We start from the raw sequence: 15,656 nt of genomic DNA, 5'->3' as shown, positions 1-15,656 counted from the left end.
GTTAAGTGATTGGGTGATTTCTTTTTCTGTTTCTACTTACTGAATCTGCAGGAAGTTACTGAGCTACTGAATCTGCAGGAAAGTGTACGGTTCTGGCTACACTGTTTTACCTCCAAATGATCTTAGCTTGAAAGTGTCTCGGACAAAAGAACTCCCTTGATGTCCTTGGTTTTGTCAGTGGCCGAGCTGCCCCGCCAAGGACAATAAGAGGCTGCCATTACCTAGCGGGCCGCCTCACAGCAAATAACAAAGGCTGCTACCACTCCATGCACCCTGGTGTCAGCACACGCCAGAGGTATGAAGGTCTCATTAGGGTATACATGCCAATAGACCTAATTCAGGTGAGAGACTCCTGACTTTGGAAACCAAAAATGGCTTTATGGCAGCTCTCTCCTGTCTTAAATTTCCTCTGTTCAATAGAAGTCAATGGGGGAAATACTTTCTGCTGACTTTTTTTTGGTGTGTTTGCTAAGGCTAGCTCAAATTCTACATCCAATTGAGAGAGGCAGCCAGAATCAAGAAGTCAAAGCCCTATGCAAAGTGTGTACTGATGCACACAAAGAATCCCTATATGTTCATACCCTAATAAGTAGGTCGTAAAATGGCTAGTCACGCTCTCCCAATCAGTTTTCTTTAAATGGAGAGTATACTAAGCATCACTTAAGTAGTTTAAAATAATACATCTCTTCACTCTTTGTGGATTTGAGAAATATGTCAATAACTATGTGCCTTATACAGCATGAAGTCTCTGTGGCGCAATCGGTTAGCGCGTTCGGCTGTTAACCGAAAGGTTGGTGGTTCGAGCCCACCCAGGGACGCAGATTTTGATTACTAAAATAAACACGGGAGTTGAGGCAGTAAACATTTTTATAACTGAATCCGCAAAAGCAAAATACCTCTTCAAAACGAACGGGGCAGTGGCTCGCGATATAAAAAGCTTGCTGCCAGTCCCACATAGACAAACACCTAAAAGTACTCCGACATTAAAATCCAGTCCCAAGTTTCTTTCTCCCCTCATGTGAATTCTGTCAATGGCAGTTAGTTTTTTTTTTTTACACTGATATGAATCTAGTCTCGCACGTTCACGGTGCAAAATGACGCTTTAATCTATTTTCTCAATTTACACTCGCCTGATTTTCATCACGTGCCTTTTGTATCAATCGCCTCTAAGGTGTGCTACTGCACAATGTTATGTGAAGACGAGGCTGGTCTCCTGGTTGGAAGAAGCAAAGGCGAAAGACTAGCCACCGCGAACTGCACAATCTGCTGGAAAGTGGGATCATGGCCACCATAGCTTTTGAATGTTGACCTTGGGTACTTGGGTTACTTTAATAAAAATGATCTGCGTTAGAAGTGCTCAATATGGGGCATATTTATTAGCCTCTAGTGCCAGCTTGCGCCAAATTAGTGTTATTGTATTTAACGCTATTGTGGTCCAACGAGGCAAAATCCTCACGCCATATTTACTAAATGGCGTAATGCATGCATTGTGCCACTTTGTAACCCTTTGCGCTACATTATGCGTGCGCCAAGCATAATGTATGTAAAGGGGGCGTTACCCCATTAGGGGGGCTGAAAAAATGATGCAAGGAAATTTAACAGATTTTCTTGCATCATTTTGTGCAGCACTTTTAAGGTCTGCTCAGAGCAGGCGTTAAAAGGGGGCTTCCATTATTTATAATGGGCCCCTATGTACTCTGCAGGAGTAGCACCAATACTTTGGTGCTACCCCTGCAGAGTACATCAATAGCATCATGAAGAATGATGGTATGGCTCTATACCCTGCCCCATGAGGCACCGTATCTTAGATGCAACGCACACATGGTGGCTGTAGGGGCCACCATGTGACGCTAAGGGGCGCAAGAAAAGTGGCACTGCAATAGGTGCAGCACCACTTTCCTTAAATGTGCCCCTCAGAGTGCAGTTGTGACTCAAAAAAGTACATTATTTGAAACATAACCTTCAGTGTTCTGTAGAATTACCGCAACTAGAACAAAATTGCCATGCATCTAGGGTTAATATAAAGTATATCAAAATCAACTTTATTTATAGTGTCAGCCTAACATAGATAAACCATACAATTTACAAAATAAAGTATGCATACTTTTAAAATTTAAATAGCAACCTTCAATGGTAAAAAAACTTAGCATAATGATAAACCATGTGGGTGTGTGAGGGATAGCCAGGTCTGGAATACAACTATATGAAAAAAAATATTTATTAAAACTGATCAGTTTGTGCAAAATTAAGGAGCCGCATAAATGACTGGAAGGGTGGCCAAAAATTAAAATGAGACAATGTTAAGGTGCTTGCCATGATGGCACAACATAGATACAAACAATCAAGATTATTCAAGTCAATCAAACGTTCCCCCATTTGCTGAATGCGAATAACAACAATTGTAGGGCAGTCAGTTTAATTCAGGCAAATAAGAGATATAATAAAAACAGCCAAACAGCCTGACTAGAGCAACTGCCTAGTTACTCTCCAGGCCAGATAATTATATATGAAGATACTTGATAAATAATTTGGTTAAGATCTGTACGCATACACAGAGTCAGGGCACCCTTACAATTTCTCATGGTGTGGGCTTTAAAAAGTGGGCAGAGGTATTCTCTTCTGGCTTCCAGTGTAAAAGTGCAAAGCAGCATAAACTGTGTGATAGGCTTTACCAACCCTGAATTTTATTACAAGACCGGAGGCTCCTATTATGCAGTCTTTTCTTGCTTTAATTACGAACAGCAGCCAAGCAAGAACTACAGTATCCAGAAACAAAAGAACTACAAAATGACCTCATAGTGTAGTAACCAATGGGATATCACAATGCACTACTAATATCTTAACTGCGAGCAACAAGTCCTCTTTTCTTGCTGCTCGCAGTCAAGATAAGTACCTACATTACTTGCTCGGTTGTTTATTGTGCTTTTCTATATTACCATTGCATTGTGAAACTTGTGTGTTTAGCGCGCGGTTATTATAAGGGAACGCGCGTCCTTTTTTCTGTCCTTCCGACACAGCGTCTCTCAACGGCCATCTTCGGCCGTTGAGGACGCGCGCTCGAGCGCGTCGCATTCCTTTCAGCGCACGCGTAGCATTCCTCACATTCTTTGGGCCGGCATACCTTGTCAGCTGATACTCGCGTCGCGTCTTTATTTCCGACCGGGTTTGCTTGCTATTTGAGCATAATTGGCTCACTTTGCCTCGTTTGGCATTCTCAACTCCTGCCCACGTCTGTCAGTCGACTTCGACTGCATTGAACCGCCTCCCTTGGCTCGGTCCCGCCCCTTCAGACACTCCTTTTTCTTTTTCCTCAGAAAATTAACCCTTCGGTGACCAGTGTGTTTTTACATTATGGCTGGGGAAGAGGATTCCCAGGTGTTTCAGGAGAGTTTGAAGTCCTTCATAAGGGACTCTGTACAGCAGGCAGTCTCAGTTTCCATGTCTGAGGTTACCAAAAATTTTGAAGCCTCGGTTTCAAAGATGATGTCTTCTTCCAAATTGCCTCTTAATAAGAGCAGGAAACGTGCGACCACTCTCCCAATGACGTCCAAAGGCGTTTCCTCTGGTCCTTCCACCCGAGAGGTCTATAAATCGGGTCCCCCTCCTTCTCCTTTATATATTTCGCAGTTAAGAGACACGGATGACGATGATAATGTTTCCAGCCATGAGGGCGATGTGGACGGATCAGAAGATCCAGTTTCTTATGGGCCTCTGGAGAAAAGGCGTAGAATTTCTCCTCCTGACAGTGGTGACGTACACCTAGTGTCTCACGATTTAGTCGACCATGCTGGTGAACCCTTATTTGATCCCTCCTTCATGGTCCATCCAAATTCAAAGGAGTGGTACCCATCAGAGCATGTGGCGGATTATGTTTCTTTCTTTTTACGTCACCCTCTGGATAAGGCCGCTCGTAATAAACTCAAGTCAGAGTGTCCTCGTCCCTCTCTTCCGGATAATATAACAGCAACTCCGGTAATTGATCCTAACATGCTGATGTTCTTCTCAAAATTCGGCAAGGATCCCAAAAATGGCGTGGATAGAGCCTGGTCGGGTTGCCAGGACAAGCTTCTTGATTTGGTGGGCCCTCTCACCAGAATTTTTGATTTGGCGGAAGAAGCAAAAATGGATAGTAACCCTATTGATCCGGAGGTCCTTTCAAACTGGGCGCAACGTGCTATTTGTATGCTGGGGAACGCCTACACTCAACTTTCGATTGAAAGGAGGAAGAGTCTGCTTTTAAAGATCGATCCCAAATTAACTTCTCTGGCCTCAAAAGATGAGGGTCCTTTGGCCAAAGGCCTGTTATTTGGAGATTCTTTTATTAAAGATTTGGGCAAATATGTGTCCACCTTTGCCTCTCTGGATAAGGCCCAGCTTTCGATGAAGAAAATTTTTTCGTCTCGGGTTTTTGCCAGGGCCGGCAAAGGCAGGAGTCGCTTTGCCGGCCGCTCCATCAGGAATCAATATTCCAACAGAGACTCCTTCAACCAGCAATCTCAACCTGAATCCTATTCAGGATACAAACCGAGGTTCTATCCCCGTCGTTCAAGAGGCTACCGGTCCAGAGGTTACTCCAGCAGGGGAGACCAAACCTCCGGTAAGTATTTCCGCTTCTGGCCTTCCTCCTGTAGGGAGCAGATTAGCTCTGTGTCTCGATTCATGGCGTTCTCTCACCTCAGATCCCTGGGTGATTCAATCTGTTCAAGGGTACCAGTTAGAATTCTATCAGATGCCAGTTCAGAGTCGCGTCCCTATACCCCTAGTTTTTTCCCAAGAGCAAAACGAGCTTTTGCGCGTCGAAATCCAATCTCTCCTGGCCAAGTGCGCAATAGAGCCTGTTCAATTCGACTCTTCGGGCTTCCTCAGCACCATCTTTCTAGTTCAGAAGAAGAATCACAAATTTCGTCTGGTGTTGAATCTCAAGGCTTTCAACAATTTTATAATCTATCGTCACTTCAAGATGGAGACTATTCTCCATCTCAGGGACATTCTGCTTCACCGAGATTGGCTAGTCAGACTGGATCTGCAAGACGCCTATCTCACAGTCCCAATTCATCATTCACACAGGAAGTTTCTTCAATTCCAATGGCAGGACTCTTTTTACCACTTTCGAGTTCTTCCCTTCGGCCTTTCTTCCGCTCCTTGGTGTTTCACCAAGATTCTCAAACCCGTCACAGCCTTTCTCCGGTCTCACGGGGTGCGTTTAATTCTCTATTTGGACGACTTCCTTTTGATGGCACAGGACAAAAATCTACTTCTAGATCATCTTCAACTGTGTCTAAGCCTCCTTCGCGATTTAGGTTTTCTCATCAATGTGCAAAAGTCGGTTTTAGTTCCGACTCAATCTTTGGAGTTTCTCGGTTTTCGAATAGATACCACTCTATCGGTGTTGCAGCTCCCGCAACACAAGGTTTCATTGATCAAGAAGGAGATTCGCCACTCCCTTTCCCTTCCGCAGATCTCTCTCAGAAATCTGGCACGCCTGGTAGGTCTGTTAGCTTCTTCCATTCAGGCAATCTTCCCAGGTCCTTTACATTATCGAGCCCTGCAACGGCTCAAAATACGTCATCTTCACAAGGGTCTCGCTTATTCGGATCCCTTGGTCTTAGATGCCGAATCCAAAGAAGAGCTTCAGTGGTGGCTAACCCATCTAGATGCCTGGAACGGCAGAACTATCTTCTCTGCCGCCCCAGATCTTGTATTAGAATCCGATGCAAGTCGGACGGGTTGGGGCGCGAGATGTGGTCAGTTCTCGACTGGGGGCGCATGGTCTCTGAAGGAGTCCTTCTTGCACATCATCTGTTTAGAGATGCTTGCAGGTTCCTTTGCCATCCGCACTTTTGCAAAGAACAGGGTAAGTTGCACCATCCTTCTCAGGATGGACAATTTGTCCGCGGTCAGATACATCAATCACCTAGGAGGTACCAGGTCAAAGATACTCTCCTCTCTGGCAAAACATCTTTGGGAATATTGTCTGCCTCGTCGGATTTCAGTCAAGGCGGTTTTCCTGCCAGGCAGATTCAATACAGTAGCGGATTGGTATTCCAGACACCTTCACGATTCCAGCGATTGGCAACTGCACCCTTCAGTGTTCAGTCACCTTTCTTTTGTCTTTGGAGAAATGTCTATAGATCTGTTTGCTTCTCGCCTCAATTCTCACCTTCCTTCATATTTCAGTTGGAGGCCAGATCCACAAGCCCTGGCCACAGATGCCTTTCTTCAGATTTGGCCGACTTCCCTTCTATATGCTTTTCCCCCTTTCCTTCTCATCCCCAGAGTCCTCGCTCAGGTGCGCAGGCAACGGTCTATTCTGGTGATTGTAACTCCTTTCTGGCAGACCCAACCGTGGTATCCGACTCTATTAGAGCTGGCGATCGCTCCGCCTCTTTGGCTGCCCCAATTTCCCGATCTCCTCTTGAATCCTCAGGGCCATCAACATCAGTTGATTCTCGACGGATCCCTGTTCCTCATAGCTTGGAAAGTTTCGGGTCGTCCTGGGGAGTCCCAGGAATTTCGGAGGACGCTGTTAAATTTATCCAGCAGGCCAGAGCCCCGGGAACTTCCAGGGCCTATAAGTCAGCTTGGTCCCTTTGGTGCAGCTGGTGCCTGGACAGGAATTCAGATCCCTTTTCAGCGAATGTAGTATTAATTATAAGTTTTTTGGCTTCTTTGGCTTCTCAAGGTAAGGCTTATCGCACTATTAATTTGTATAGATCTGCCATTTCTGCGGAGCATCAAAGAGTTGATGGTAGGCCAGTTGGAGAGCATCCCCTGGTCTGTCAATTGTTAAAGGGAGTAAGATACGTTAATACACCGTCTCCTAAATATAATGTTATGTGGGATGTTACTCTGGTGTTGCGTTTTCTTACCTCGTGGCCTGATAATGAATTATTATCTCTCAAACAGCTTTCGGCTAAGTTAACCATGCTTTTATGTTTAGTTTCTATCAAGCGGATCTCAGATGTTAGAGCACTGGATGTTACTTCCTTTTTCTTTTCTCCCCTTGGTGTTTCGTTTCAGATCAAAAAACGTACGAAAACTAACTTGTCTAGTATTAATTATCCATATTTTCCCTCTCAACCCAATATATGTGTTGCAAATTGCTTAAAAACTTATGTAACCCGTACTGCAGATTTGAGATCGTCCTCTTCATCCCAACTACTTATTTCCTTTCAGAAACCTCACCTTCCTGTGTCTTCCCCTACCCTGGCTCGTTGGGTTAAATGGGTTATGTCCCTTGCTGGCATTGATATTAGTGCCTTTGGTGCCCATTCGGCCAGGGGGGCTATGGCCTCTCGTGCTTTTTGGGCAGGTTCCTCTTTACAGGATATTCTCAGATCTGCAGACTGGTCGAATGAAAATACGTTTAGAACTTTTTATTGTAAACCGATTTCTCATGTCTCAGATTCTGTGATTGCAATGCTTTGAACATGCATAATAGGAGCCTCCGGTCTTGTAATAAAATTGAGATTTTCCTAGCCTTGGTGTCTGAAAGGCTAGATTTTATTAAAGACACGGAGGCGAGTATTATCCCACCACGATTTAACCCGCCCTGTTTCTCTCTTTCAGTACCAACTCCCTCTTCCGGTGTTGGCTCAGCGTGATACACACCAACGTCTCTTACCAAGCTTGGATTTGTGCGACATCGACTATACCTTCCAGTCGTCCTTCGGTCTCCGTCATCTTCGAGATAGTTGCATGGACTTTATGACTTTGGTTTTTATGTTCTATGTGATTGTTTTGGTTACTTCTCCTCTTTAGTTCGCATCAAGAAAAGAGGACTTGTTGCTCGCAGTTAAGATATTAGTAGTGCATTGTGATATCCCATTGGTTACTACACTATGAGGTCATTTTGTAGTTCTTTTGTTTCTGGATACTGTAGTTCTTGCTTGGCTGCTGTTCGTAATTAAAGCAAGAAAAGACTGCATAATACTCGCCTCCGTGTCTTTAATAAAATCTAGCCTTTCAGACACCAAGGCTAGGAAAATCTCAATTCACATGCACAGTTAGGTGAGCTAACCCCGCCCTTATGTCATGAACTAGTGTACTTCTTCACCGGCAAAGTGCCTAATATAAAGTTAATATACAGTGATCTTTTAAAAGGGGAGTTTAATTTAACTAAATATGGTTCAGAAACGGGACAGGACTTGAAGCTGCTGTAACTTCCGACCTAGCAGATTTGTAGACAAATATTGCCAGAACGTTTCCTTCACAACCTGCCCAGGTCTTTTGTCATTCTTCCCGGTTCAAACCAGCAGCCAGCACATCCTATGGTTTGCAGAATCTTGGCCACATGACTGTACCTGGGTAATTTGGTTGGTTTTGCTTGCGACCAAACCTCATGTGTTAGAAATCAGGCCTTTAGTTGGCAGAAGTATACACACTTGTCCAAGAAGCGGCCACAATCCTAGGCATGGTAAGTCACAACACAATCCAAATTATCCTTTGCCCACCCTATGGTAGCTTGGCACTGAGAATTCAGGCTTAAGTTAGAAAGCATTGTGTAATGTATTTGTGCAATAAATCATATAGTAACACAGTGGAAACACCACAAAAATACACCACACAGGTTTAGAAAAGTAGATAATATTTATCTGAATAAAATAAGGTAAAAATGACAAAAATCTAATAAGCACAAGTTGAAATATCGCTTCTAAAAGGTTTAAGAGTCTCAGTCCTTAGAAATAAACAGTTGTTTCTTGGCTACACACAGTACCTGGGATACATAAAAAATAATGACGCATGGAGAACACAGAGGAGGAGATGAGTGGAAAAATAAGGTGTTACGTCAGATTTTACGAAGGCAGCACAGATGATGCATCGTTTCTTTTCATGCTGCAAGGGGTTCGCATCATTTTTCGGCGTGCAGTCATGTTTCCTCACTGCGATGCAGGGATATTTTGACACCCAGGGACGATGCGTTGAAAATCCTTCGCACTCTGGAAGAAGGAGCAGGTGCTGCGTCAATCCAGTAGGTGGTGTTCTGAATTTTCCATTGCAAGGCAGGCGATGCGTTGAATTTCCGTTCAGGAAGTTGGTGCTGTGTCGTTCCAGTTGGCTATGCAGCAATTTTTCACCCGCGATGAAGGCTTTGCATCGATTTCCACAGGTGTTGCGTCATGTTTTGACACACAAGGAATTTCTTGAAGGGATGAAGTCTTTGTTGGTCCTGAGACTTCAGAAACAGTAGGCAAGCTCAACCCAAGCCCTTGGAGAGCCCTTTTGGAGAAGGCAGAGTCCTTCCAGCCAAGTGAGAGACCAGCAGGACAACATCAGGGCCACAGTCCCTTCTAGCAGAGCAGTTCAGATGAGTCTTTTGGGGAGCCAGGCAGCTCCTCTGACTGGATGCAGGTGAGGGTCCAGAAGTGTCTGAGCTGGTTGGGTCAAAGACCAAGTTTATATACCCAAAAATGCCTTTGAAGTGGGGGAGACTTCAAAGAGTGGTTTTGAAGTGCACAAGTTCCCCTTTCAGCCCAGTTCTGTCTGCCAGGGTCCCAGTCAGGGGTTATCAGTCCTTTGTGTGAGGGCAGGCCACTGGCATTTGGAATGAAAGTGTCAGGCACCCCACTCTTCCAGCCCAGGAAGACTCATTCAGTATGCAGATGAATGCAGATGTGACTGAGTGTCCTGTGTTTGTCTGGGTGAAATGCACAAGGGATCTGTCAACCAGCACAGACCAGACGTTGCTTGGAGACAGGCTATAAGGCACAGATGGTTGTAAGTGCAGAGAACTGCTCATTTTCTAAAAGAGGCATTTCTTAAATAGTAATATAAAATCCAACCTCACCAATTAGCTGGATTTTCTATTACCATTCTAGCCATACTAAATATGACCTGGTTACCCCTTTCAGATCAGAATCTACCACTCAAAAATTATATGAGGGCAGTCATAATTCTAGTCTATGAAAGGAGGAGGTCTCACAGTAGTGGAAAATGAATTTAGGAGATTTTCTCTAGTAGTACATATAAAACACATTTGTGCGTGCCCTGACTTTTACCTACACAGCACCCTGTCCGATGGATTACCTAGGGCCTACATTAGGGGTGACATATATGTAGAAAAAGGGCAGTTTAGGCTTGACAAGTCGAAGTGGCAGTGAAACTGCACACACATGCCTTGCAGTGGCAGGCCTGAGACATGGTTAAAGGGCTATTTAAGTGGGTGGCACAATCAGTGCTGCAGGTCCACTAGTAGCATTTAATTTACAGGCCCTGGGCACATGTAGTGCACTTTACTGGGGACTTATAAGTAAATCAAATATGCCATTTGGGGTTGAACCAATGTTACCATGTATAGGGGAGAGAGCATATGCACTTTGGCACTGGTTATCACTGGTAAAGTGCGCAGAGTCCTAAAATCAGCAAAAACAATGTCAGAAAAGTGGAGGGAGGCAGGAAAAAAGTTGGGCGATGACCACCCTGAGGCGTCAGGTCTAACATCACGCATAATGTCAAAGTAGGGTTCCAACTCAGGTTTTGTCCATATTCTTACCGAATATAGGATGAGACGTAGCGCTGCCTGCAGTTCAATAGCTTTTCTACCCACCTCTTGCCTTAATGCATCCAAAGGAGCCCCAGGACCAAGCTAAGGAAAGTGGCATAGGAAACAGTTCTTGGCCTTTACCAGCCCTTTCCCCTTTTTGTAACCCCATATCTCTGCCACGTATAAGTCTGCTGCAAGACCTTGGGCTCTATAGGCATCAAGCAGGGGTTGGGAGGGTTGTAATCAATGTGTTCTCCTAGCTTCTAGCAAAACTAAGTACCCTGCCATCATATTGACTCAATGTCGCCTCACCCTTAAGTAATTGGTTGGACCAGGCCAGCTTGGAGTCTTAGATAATCATATTAGTCAACATGATCCAGGTGTTTTCTATAAACTTTAACAGTTCCTCTATTTTGTACTTCCTTTTATAATCATGTATTTTATTTTTGCAGTATTATTTAGCATGTCCTAATTGTTGCAATAGGTTTGACATGCATACAGGAGCTTGTGCACGGCTAGTTTTCTACGAGACAGGAGAAAAGGATCATTGGCAAAAATAAAAATTGCCATTTCTTGGCCCCCACTATCAAGGAAGTCACGATTTAAGGCCCTTAGGTCATCAGCAACGTCATTGATGAAGATACTAAACAAGGCGGGGGCCAGTACACATCCTTGTCTGACCCCAATGTTTATGCTAAAGCTTTTGGCGTCTTCACCCTTTGGGCTGTACTTGACTGATGAGATGTAATTACTGTATAATTCCTTAATAGCTGACACTAGTTGTGCTGAAAAGCCCTGAATTAATAAAGTTTGCCATAGTAGCTCACGGCTTACAGTGTCAAAAGAGATTTTTAAGTCTATGAAAGTCAGATGTAGTTTTGACTTTTTGATGCGGATATATTTTAAACAGACATTAAATAACTGCACTGCTTGATCGCTTGTTCCCTGCCCTTTCTGGAAGCCTGCTTGTGAGGCATTAATGATCTCGTTTGCACTTAGCCAGTCATCTAGGTGGGTGTACAAAAGCGTAGACGTTTGAAGTAGGTAGAATAATGTGGTTTGAAGAGGAACAAATATACACACATTCCTGATGGACTTGTAAACGCCGTAAGTTAGCGCTCTGGAGATAACGGCGATTCTTTTGGATTATTTTAGTGGTCCCCTATCGTTTTAGTCCTGAAGAAGACCAGTGTGTGAGCCCGGAATTAGCCAGAGAGCAAGAGAGGGTCCAAACGTCGACGATGATGGTTGAGCCTGGATATGATCTTTTTTCTGTAACATAAAGGAAGGACTGTAATGGGGATTTCATTTGAATTTTTATATGACTATGGAATATATTTTTGTATATAAAATAAAGGATGTTTTCCAAATAAGTATGAACCTATGCTGCATGCAAACTATACGAGATGTATATGTTGTTTAATTTGGTTCCCAAGTGGGCAATGTAGTTTTGTAACTAGTGGGCCTGCAGCACTGATTGTGCCACCCACTTAAGTAGGTCCTTAACCTTGTCTCAGGCCTGCCATTGCAAGGCCTGAGTGTGCAGTTTCACTGCCAATTCGAGTTGGCATTTAAAAGTACTTGTCAAGCCTAAACACCCCTTTTTTACATATAAGTCACCACTAAGGTATGCCCTAGGTAACCCATAGGGCAGGGTGCTGTGTAGACAAAAGGCAGGACATGTACCTGTGTAGTTTACATATCCTGGTAGTGTAAAACTCCTAGATTTGTTTTTACACTGATGTGAGGCCTGACCCCTTCTTAGGCTAACATTGGGGCTGCCCTCATATATTGTTTGAGTGGTAGCTGCTGATCTGAAAGGATTAGGAAGGTCATAATTAGTATAGCCAGAATGGAGATACAAAATCAACCTGACTGGTGAAGTTGGATTTAATATTACTATTTTAGAAATGCCACTTTTAGAAAGTGAGCATTTCTCTGCACTTAAATCCTTCTGTGCCTTACAATCCACATCTGAGTGGGTTTAGTTGACAGCTCCCTTGTGTATTCACCCAGACACAGCCCAAACACAGGATACTCAGCCTCACTTACATACATCTGCATTTTGAATGGGTCTTCCTGGCTGGGAGGGTGGAGAGCCTAACACTTGCATGTCAAAGGACAGTAGCCTGCCCTCACACAAAGGACTGTCACGCCACCTACTGGGACCCTGGCAGACAGGATTGAACTGAAAGGGGACCTTGTGCACTTCTAAGCCACTCTTTGAAGTCTCCCCCACATCAAAGGCTCCCCCACATCAAAGGCACATTTGGGTATTTAAACAGGGCCTCTGCTCCTACCAACTCAGACACTTCCTGGAGAAGAGAACCTGAACCAGAACTTGCATCCTGCCAAGACGACCTGCCTGGCTACCCAGAGGACTCACCTGACTACTTTCTGTGAAGGATTACTGCCTTGCTGTTGCCCTGCTGCCTCGCTGCTCTCGTGCTGTGGTGAGAAGTGCTATCCAAGAGCTTGGACAGAGCTTACCTCCTGTTTCCTGAAGTCTCAGGCTCAAAAAGACTTCATCTCTACAAGAAGGCCTCCTTGTGTGGCGAAAATCGATGCACAGCCTGCCAGAAACGACGCACAGGCTGCACCTCAGTGAAAAATTCACTGCACGCCAAACCGGAACGAAGCAGCCCAACTTCGCAATGTGAAGACGGACGTAGTGCCAGGGTGTCGACAGAAAATTCAACGCACAGCCCACTGGATCGAAGCACAGCCGAGCTGGAATGACGCAGCCCAACTTACAGAGAGGAATTGACGCATCGCCTGCCGTAGAAATTTCCACCCAACGCTCACCGGATCGACGCAGACCCTGTGACCTCATCCTGTCAGCACCGGAAATCCAATCATCGTCCGCAGGGTGTCCGAAAACCCTGCAACCCGAAGAGGATCCACGACTGAGCGGCGGAAATCCACACACAGCCGTCCCTGTGTGAAAACTAAGTGACACATCGCCGTGTGCGGCCCGAGAAATCAAAGCCCAGCCCCTTTGTTTCCACTATCTCCTCCTCTACGGTTCTTTCGGGAGATTTTGCACGCGCACCAGGTACTTTGTGCTTGAAAGGGACATTTATTGCTTTTAAAAGACTAAAGACACTTTATATCACTTTTACAGTGATATGTCAACATGTATTTATTACATTTTAATCGTTTTGACCTGCATTTTAACAGATAAATATTATATATTTTTCTAAACACTGTGTGGTGTATTTTTGTGGTGCTATACTGTGTTATTACATGATTTATTGCACAAATAATGTTTCCACATTGCCTTCTAAGTTAAGCCTGGCTGCTCAATGCCAAGCTACCAAAGGGTGGGCAGAGGATAATCTGGATTGTGTGTGACTTACCCAGAGTAGAGTGAGGGTCCTTGCTTGGACAGGGGGTAACCTGATTGCCAACCAAATACCCCATTTCTAACACTGCGTCATTGCTACAATTTGCACATACATTGACATTCCCATTGTCCCATCACATCAATGCTCAATGTACACAGAGGCGGTGGTTCCGTTGTTCAAATTGTGATACCCTACTCACTTTTGTGTCCCTTAGATACCTACCACTACAGATGAATAGGAGGAGGAGACAAGACCCTGTGTACAGACCCCTTGTGGGCTTGGCTACACTGGAAGACAGGCACATAGGCCCTCATTACAACCCTGGCGGTCAAAGACCTTGGACCGCCAACAGGCTGGCGGTGCAAACCTTGGGATTACAACTGCAGCGGTAGCGCCGATGTCGCACTGCCGGGACCAGCGGTTTACCGCCACGTTGGTCCCGGCGGTTGTAATCCTCAAGGGCAGCGCTGCTTGCAGCGCTGCCCAGGTGATTACGAGTCCCCCTCCCGCCAGCCTTTTCATGGTGGTAGGAATCGCCATGAAAAGGCTGGCGGAAAGGGGAGTCACTGGGCCCCCTTCCATGGTCCCATGGAGCTTTTCACTGTCTGCATAGCAGACAGTGAACAGCACAGCACGCCGCAACACCGCTGGTTCCATTTGGAGCCGGCTCCAGTGTTGCGGCCGACATCCCCGCTGGGCCGGCGGGCAGAAACTCGGTTTCCACCCGCTGGCTCAGCAGGGAGGTTGAAATGGCCACTGCCGAAGTGCAGCTGCATTGGCGGCTGCACAGCGGTTATAACTTGGCGGACGGCAGTTGCCGCACGCCAAAGTTGTAATGAGGGCCATAATACTGACATATAGACTGGAAAGGGCCACAATCACATAGCTGTATGCTCAATTTGTGCCTAATTTGATATCAGCTAGCTGTCATCCCACTGGGATCCCCCTCTTTTGCAGGTTCTATCAGTGCTCCATTTCCTGGCAACTGGTTCTTTCCAAGTGACAGTGGGCTTGGCAGCAGGAATGTCACAGCCAATGTTCTCAATCATGCTGGCAAGGGATTTTTCTACCTTGGTCAAAAACATATGCAGCTACGTAGCTTTTCCGCAGGAAGATTTGGCCACTGTGACGGCAGGATTCTATGCAATGGGACATATACCCAATGTTACTGGGGTGATTAACGGTACACATGTTGCGTTTGTCCCCCTGCCAGAATGAACAGGTGTTCAGGAATCTGAAGAGTTTCCACTCACTCAATGTGCAAATGGTGTGCCTGGCGGACCAGTACATCTGCCACGTCACTGCCAAGTATCCTGGGTCAGTGCATGACGCCTTTGTCCTGAGGAATAGCAGCATCCCAAATATAATGGCCAACAACAGAGGCACAGGGTGTGGCTAATTGGTGAGCCTGATGCCCCACCCAATGTTTGTCAGTGTATACCTTATGGTGTTAACCCCATAACATTGTGTAAGGTTAATGTTTGTCCCTCAATAATTGCAGGTGACTCTGGCTACCCAAACCTATTGTGGCTCCTGACCCCTGTGAGGAATGCCAGGACAGGGCCTGAGCATTGTTACAATGAAACACATGGGCGAACAAGGAGAATTATTGAATGGACCTTCGGCCCCCTGAAGGGCAGATTCAGATGCCTCCATCTAACAGGTGGATCCCTGTGCTACTCACCCGAGAAGGTCTGCCAGATAGTAGTAGCATGCTGCATGTTGCACAGCCTGGCCCTCAGATGACATGTGCCTTATCTGCAGGAGTAGGAGATTGGAAATGCCCCTGTGGCAGCAGTGGACCCTGAGGACAGTGGGGATGAGGA

At 45.4% G+C, this 15,656-nt stretch overlaps 1 non-coding gene across 1 annotated transcript; it reads left to right on the top strand.

Moving 5' to 3' along the window:
• Positions 1-744: 744 nt before the first annotated feature.
• Positions 745-818, top strand: TRNAN-GUU (transfer RNA asparagine (anticodon GUU)). The gene has a single exon. It is a non-coding gene; the product is annotated as a tRNA-Asn (tRNA).
• Positions 819-15,656: the final 14,838 nt, after the last annotated feature.

The sequence above is a fragment of the Pleurodeles waltl genome, chromosome 12 (assembly GCF_031143425.1).
Source record: "Pleurodeles waltl isolate 20211129_DDA chromosome 12, aPleWal1.hap1.20221129, whole genome shotgun sequence".
Classification (NCBI taxonomy): Eukaryota; Metazoa; Chordata; class Amphibia; order Caudata; family Salamandridae; genus Pleurodeles; species Pleurodeles waltl.
Note: the sequence above shows the minus strand (reverse complement) of the source record. Positions and strands in the feature narration are given on the sequence as shown.